Consider the following 7,439-nt stretch of genomic DNA (forward strand, 5'->3'; position numbering starts at 1 on the left):
TTTTTAATTCTGAAGACAGATTAAAAATGAGTGTCGTGCATAAAAACTTGATCGGCTTTGCCACAAACCACCCACTTAAACAGGATGAGACTGTGTGATAGACATCTCTGCCCAGAAAACCAGTTTATACCAGCTTCAGTTTAATACTAGATTAGCCTTGTAAGCAAAACACATCATATCAGAGACAACCTCAAAAACAAGTGTAAAATTCACAACATAAACATCACTTCATGACACGGCTTTTTAATTTCCTTTTTCAGTTTTTAAAATGTTATTTAATTATTGTTTAACAAAAGATAAATAAAACACAAATGGTAAAAGTTCTTATGATCAATAGCATCACTTTAGTCCTTATAAATGTGTAAATACAGCATTATTATGAGCAGTTGAAGTTGTAGTAGATCATTTAATGATTTTATCTCATTTTCTCGTACTCAAGCGGATGTTAAAGAAACTCTTTTTGACACTTTTTATAGCATAAGAAGAAGGAAAGCATTTCATAACATGCTTGGACTTTACATATTTTGACAACTATTACATATTATTATATTACAAGTGAATTTATAGCTGTTAATTATTGCTGAGTCCTGTAAAAGATGTCTCTTATCTTTATTTCATCTTTTATGTCTCCAGCAGAAATAAATCTAATCATTAATCTTCATCTTTTTACTGCTAGTGCTCTTATTCTTGAGAAACAGTCTCAACTCGATTCACAGGACAGATTATGTTTTATATTTTTATAAACCTGTTTCTTTCATTACTAATAACTGAGCAAATAATCTGCATATGTTTTATACTCCACACGACCAGCAAACTGATGAACCTCATGCAGATTCTTTAGTTTCCAAGCATTGATGTTTGACAAATCCCAGTATGTTTCCTCTACTGTATATCCAGTGGGATGTGAGTATGAAGAGTGAATATTTACTGTTGATCCCACTAAAGCACAAACTCTTCTAGAGGTGTAAGTCACACCCCAACAGCTACAAGACATACAGTTGTGTTCAAAATTATTCAACCCCAACTGAAATTGATTGTTTTGGCCGGTTTGACATTGATTTTGATCATTCAGTCATCCTGCTTACAATTACATCAAAGAGGCATGTGTAGGTCAGACAAATAAAACATAACATTTATAATGAAATAACCACAAATGTCTTTTCTGTGCTCACATCATTATCAGTTTTATTCAACCCCCAAGTGACATTCAATCTTAGTACTTAGTACAACATCCTTTTACAGTTAAAACAGCTTTTAAACGTGAAGCATAGCTTGACACAAGTGTCTTGCAGCGATCTACGGGTATCTTCGCCCATTCATCATGGGCAAAAGCCTCCAGTTCAGTCACATTCTTAGGCTTGTGCACTGCAACTGCTTTCTTTAAGTCCCACCAGAGGTTCTCAATCGGATTTAAGTCTGGTGACTGCGATGGCCACTTCAAAATGTTCCAGCCTTTTTTCTGCAACCATGCTCTAGTGGATTTGGAGGTATGCTTGGGATCCTTGTCCTGTTGAAAGGTCCAACGTCTCCCAAGCCTCAGGTTTGTGACGGACTGCAACACATTGTCATCCAATATCTCCTGTTACTGAAGAGAATTCATGGTACCTTGCACACGCTGAAGTTTCCCTGTACCTGCAGAAGCAAAACAGCCCCAAAGCATGATTGACCCCCCACCATGCTTCAAAGTAGGCAAGGTGTTCTTTTCTTCATAGGCCTTGTTTTTCCTCCTCCAAACATAGTGTTGATCCATGGGCCCAAACAGTTCTTATTTTCCACAGAACACTATCCCAAAACTTCTGTGGTTTGTCCACATGACTTTTGGCATACTGCAGTCGACTCTTCTTATTCTTTGGAGACAGCAAGGGGGTGCGCCTGGGAGTTCTGGCATGGAGGCCTTCAGTACGCAGGGTGCGCCGTATTGTCTGAGCAGAAACTTCAGTACCCACATCTGACAAATCTTTTCTCAGTTCCTCAGCAGTCACACGGGGACTTTTTTCCACTCTACGCTTCAGATAGCGCACAGCAATCGCAGTTAGCATCTTTTTTCTGCCACGACCAGGAAGCGTTTCAACAGTGCCCTTTGCCTTGAATTTGCGAATGATGCTTCCTATGGTGTCTCTTGGTATGTTTAACATCTTTGCAATCTTCTTATAGCCATTGCCCTTCCTGTGAAGATTAATCACCTCTTCTCTTGTCTTCCTGGACCATTCTTTTGACTTCACCATGTTTGTAACCACACCAGTAAATGTTTAGAAGGAGTTGAGTATCACAGTCATTTTAAAGCTGCCTAATTGGTGCTTATTAGGCTTTATTGCTGTTCCCTGACATCCATAGGTGTTTTCAATACCTGATTGAAAACACTTCAATGAACCTCTGTTCTTCAGAGTGGTAGTTCTTTAAGGGGTTGAATAATTGTGTCAATGAAGAATTCACAAAAGAAACATTTACTACTATATTACATAACCAATTGATGTCATTTTAGTTGCATATGGTTCTTTAAGAAGTCATTGTAGGATTTCATTCTGAATACAATTACAAATGTACACTAAATTCCCTAAAACCCTTAACAGCATTGGGGGGTTGAATAATTTTGAACACAACTGTAAAACTTCAATATTACTCCAGTAAGGTCCTGTCCCAAATAGCACACTTCATGTGGACTTTCGGTCTCGTGGCCTTAAATTGTGCATGCTCCCTAATAGTCTACGAATCCGTTGGGTGTCCCATCTGTCATTTTATGCTCCAAAGTCCACACTGCTGCAGGCTTCACACACTTTACCTACCCAGAAGTCCTTGCGAAAGAGCAATCAGACCAATCAGACAACGGATGGGAGGAGTGATGGGCAACTTCTCTTCTTATTTTCAACGTGATGCTCGAGTCTGTCCCGAAATACGACTCTAGTGCACCGTTGTTTACAAGGGTCCCTAAAGTCTGCACTACATGATGTCATCAAAGTGTGGACTCTGAGGAAATCCACAAGTCCGTGTCATTTGGGAAAGGGCCTCAGTGGAGCCGTCATCCTCCATTGTGAAGAAATAAATCTTGTTCCAAGACTGATAACACATCATTTAACTTTAGTAATTTCAGTGTACACTTTATACAAGATAAAACAGATTAACATGAAAATTTAACTGAAATGTCAAGAACAAATAGGCCTACATGGCAAATATGAATATCAATAAACATTTAACACACAAATAAGAGCTCTGTCAGGTAAGAAATAAAACACAGTGCTGAAATAAATGTAAGTTTGCTACATAAAGTACTGTATATATATAATATGATGGTTATTTTCATAACATTATGTCATGGAAGTGTTAACACGTGTTTGACCAGCAGATGTCAGCAAATAGCAAATATCCTATTTAAAAAAACATCTTAACAAACTATATATTGTTGGTAAGCTCAGTTATCATATTTCAAGGCCATCTGATTGTAGAAATGATGTAGTGACAGTCATTTTGTCACTGAACCCATAATAATGCATATTAATAATTATATATTCATAACAATAATATCCTATTATAAATCCACAAAAATCATGACAACCTATAAACCATTAGATATCTATGGCTTTAAGAAATTTTGTCCATATTTCAAAACCTTTTAGCATTAATGTAATGAAAGTAATTTATTATTATTTGTGACATATGAGGTTTTGTTGGTAAAATACTATTGTGCAGATATCTGTCCATACAGCAGTGGTTTGTTAATGTCTGTCAGTTTTAACTCTTGATAGATGATCCCATAATCTCAGTTGCTTCCTTTTTCTAAATGCAAATGGCACTTGCTAGCAGCCTCTTCAGTATAATGTATTTATATAGAGTCTGAAACTCTTTTAAAGAATGAAGTCTTTTATTTTTCAGTAAGCAGTGGCTGACAGGAGGAGCAAAAGATTCAGAAAATAACCATTGAAGGTTGAACATTTCCTTAAAAAGGGAAATGAAAGGCAAAAATCACAAAAAGCATGTAAAATGGCTAGTAACAGAAAACCTAACATTTAAATACATTTTTTTGTTATGTTTGGGGAGCTGTGCAAAACTCAAGAGCAGGATGGCGGCAGAGGTTTCGTGAGGTGTCCTGGAAAATATTTATCACCCAACAAGTATTAGTATTAAGTTGCCAGTATGCACTCATTGAACATAAAACCGTTCGACATGATTTCTACCCAAATCTGACATTGTGCAGTTAAAATCACCACCCAATATTAAGTTTGGGTAAAAATTATTTCCAAAAGTTGCTCTTACATTTAAAAGCCTACCCTTGATTATCTCATAAATCTGATATGAGTGTGGAGTAAAACTCTTAGTAAAAAGAATAGCTCCTCCTCCACTTATGTGTGGTGTTGTGACTTGAATCACTGTGTGTCTCTTGCAACATGGCAACATACATTTTTCTTTGCTTAATTACTTGAAACAGTTCTGCCCTCTTTTCCATTTCCCTTGCTCCATTAACATTTACTGTTGCAATATTTACTTCCCCGATAGTTAAAGAAAAAGAAAAAAACAAGAAGAAAAAAGCAACACTCTGTACACAAACATCACATGCACTATTAGGCTTTATCACTACCTTCATTAACATTGTCAGAAGTGAGCTTCGTCACTATTTTCTTGAGTCTTTAAATCTTTTTGTTTGTAAACAACCTTTCTGACATAAAGTGTCTTATCCACAACTGCTTTAAGTCAGGAAAAACTGCTTTACACACACCCCGCTCTTGTTATTGGTAGCCCTAAGAAAGAGTTTGATCTCATCATATTCTTAAGTGTAGTTAGAAAAATCAATCTGAGACAGACTGATGCTAGAATCAGAAGATTCATTGCCACTTTCCATTTCGTCTTCATCAAACACATATCCTCTACATCCGCTTTTTTAGCTCTGACATTTTGGGAATCACCAGATTTTTTCCTTTTAGAAGGAACTTTAAACATAGTTTGTTCCGTCTCTGTCACCATTTCAGGGTTATTCCAATGCAAATTAGGCTGTGAAACAGTAAAGTCACTATCACTGTATCTGTATTAACACCAGTTAATAGTTTTGGAGGCTTCGATATTCGAGCAACTTTCATTAGTTACGCTCTTACTTATCCGAATCACCACACTTTCATTCACGGGCAGGTTTTCTACTGCTCTTTCCTCCGCTACACTATCATCCGCCATAGGTGGATCAACGTTTGAGGGTCCAGCCTGCACTACTTCGCCAACATTAACAACAGCCAGCGAGTTGTTGTTCTCTTTGTCTTTACCCGGACAAGCGCGAAATAAATGAGGGGTCTTGATTATTTATAGAGCTGGTACTAAGTTGTTGTGTTGATAAGTGATTGATAACCAGCCGTGTTCATTGCTCAATGATCGAGAGCCAGCTGTGTTCATTGACTGATCAGCTCCTCCCAAACCTTGTTTATAAAACATCATGTCCTAATATGAACTATTTACATACATCAGATGTATCAATATGTACCTTTGAGATACGCACTGTTTATGTAGAGATAGAGTTTACTTTTGAAAGGGTATCGCCCAAGTGGCAGCTTCTACATTTTCTTTTTTGAATAATTAAGGGTTGGACTGACTATTGACTTATATCACTGTTTTAATGCAGTAAACAACACTGATGCTTTTCCCAAATGTCCAACAAGCACAAAACTGTCATCTACTCAATAGTGTTCATACCTTGAATGTGTAACAGCAGGATCAATGATGAGAGTCTGAAGTTCATGATGTAGTTTTGTAGAAAGTCACATAAGACCCAAAACTCTTTTCTTATTCCTGAGAGAAAACAAACATCATTGTGACGCTCAATTCATCAGACAGTTATTACAGTAAAATAAAACTAACATGCTTGTTTTTCGTAATATTTCAAAGATTTAATACATATACATGTGTATACATACGTGCTCGTGGAGATCTCTGACTTCAACCGGTTTGTAAAGTTGTGTCAATATCTGAAGTTGTGGTAGATTATTTAATGATCTGATTATCGTACTCAAGCGGATGTTAAAGAAAGACTCTCCTTCACTTTTTGACACTTTTCATAGCATAAGAAGAAGGAAAGCATTTCATAACATGATTGAATTTTACATAATCTGAGAACTATTCTTATCTTTACTTGTAGCTGTTATTTGTTGGAGAGTCCTGTAAACAGTGACGTGTTCACCATTTTGGGGGCCCTAAAAAAGTCCAAGAAACTGGAGCCCCACATGCCACAACATTGCCTGAAGGGTTTTCATTTGAATTGCACGACAGTAATATTGAGTATGTAGAATTAAGTTGGACATATAAAAAATGATTTATTTTATTTTGAACTGCTTAACATAACATGGTATAAGACAAAAAAACTTGTTCCACCGGCCTCCCTTTGTACAGAAAAATATTTTCAAGCCCCTCTCAGATCTATCCTTTGCTTGCAAATTCCTTATAGGATGTGTGAGGATTTGACAATGAACAAGAGAACCCAAGCGCAGACGATGTCGGGGAAAGTGAACATTTATTAACATGAAACACAGAAAACAAAAACCCACGAGGGGGCAACTCAACACTAAACATGATATACAAAATACTAACATGACATACCGACTAGACTTTGATATAAAACAAGACTGAAATCAAACATGAACTCAACAAAGTACAACACATCTGTACACAATGAACCAGCACAAGATAAGAGACAAGAGGAGATTAAATTGGGAAAAACTAAACAAACTAACGAGGGCAACACAGGTGAATGGGATGAACTGATAATGAATAATTAACAAGGAGAACAAGGGGGCGGGCACTACTAGACACCAGAGGAACATGACCCAATATACAAGGCCATGAGCCTCCACATGGAACAAGAGACTGTCAGAACCCTGCCATCACGATAAAACATAAATATATAACAAGACTCTTATGGCAGAGTCCTGACAGGATGGATTTAAAACAATGTAATTTATACACTACTGCAACTTCAGTCTGTGATCTTACTAAAAAAATTAAATAAGAAAAAAAGGTTAGATTACGATTCAGACAAACACAAGCAGTGAACGTTGTAAGTTGGTTATTGTCTGGATTTGTAATGGGAATCACATAACTCTCATTTTCATATTGCAGAAACAAACTTACTGTGAGATACAACAAGCATATAGACGCCACTGCCTGTAAAAGATCTTATCTTTACTTCATCTTTTATGTCTCCAGCAGAAAAAAATCTAATCATTAATCTTCATCTTTTTACTGCTAGTGCTCTTATTCTTGAGCAACAGTCTCAACTCCATTCACATGACAGATTATGTTTTATATTTTTATAAACCTGTTCCTTTAGTTCCTTATTAACTGAGCCAATAATCTGCATATGTTTCATACTCCATACGACCAGCAAAGTATGAAGAGTATGAAGAGTGAATATCTACTGTTGATCCCACTAAAGCACAAACTTCAGAGGTGTAAGTCACACCCCAACAGCT

At 36.7% G+C, this 7,439-nt stretch overlaps 1 long non-coding RNA gene across 1 annotated transcript; it reads right to left on the reverse strand.

Annotated features, from left to right (window-relative positions):
- Positions 1 to 3,835: 3,835 nt before the first annotated feature.
- On the reverse strand, positions 3,836 to 5,770 carry LOC141359343 (uncharacterized). The gene is made up of 2 exons (XR_012365786.1): positions 5,668 to 5,770; positions 3,836 to 4,081 (listed from the first exon to the last, which is right to left on the reverse strand). It is a non-coding gene; the product is annotated as an uncharacterized lncRNA (long non-coding RNA).
- Positions 5,771 to 7,439: the final 1,669 nt, after the last annotated feature.

This window comes from Misgurnus anguillicaudatus, chromosome 23, assembly GCF_027580225.2.
Source record: "Misgurnus anguillicaudatus chromosome 23, ASM2758022v2, whole genome shotgun sequence".
NCBI lineage: Eukaryota > Metazoa > Chordata > Actinopteri > Cypriniformes > Cobitidae > Misgurnus > Misgurnus anguillicaudatus.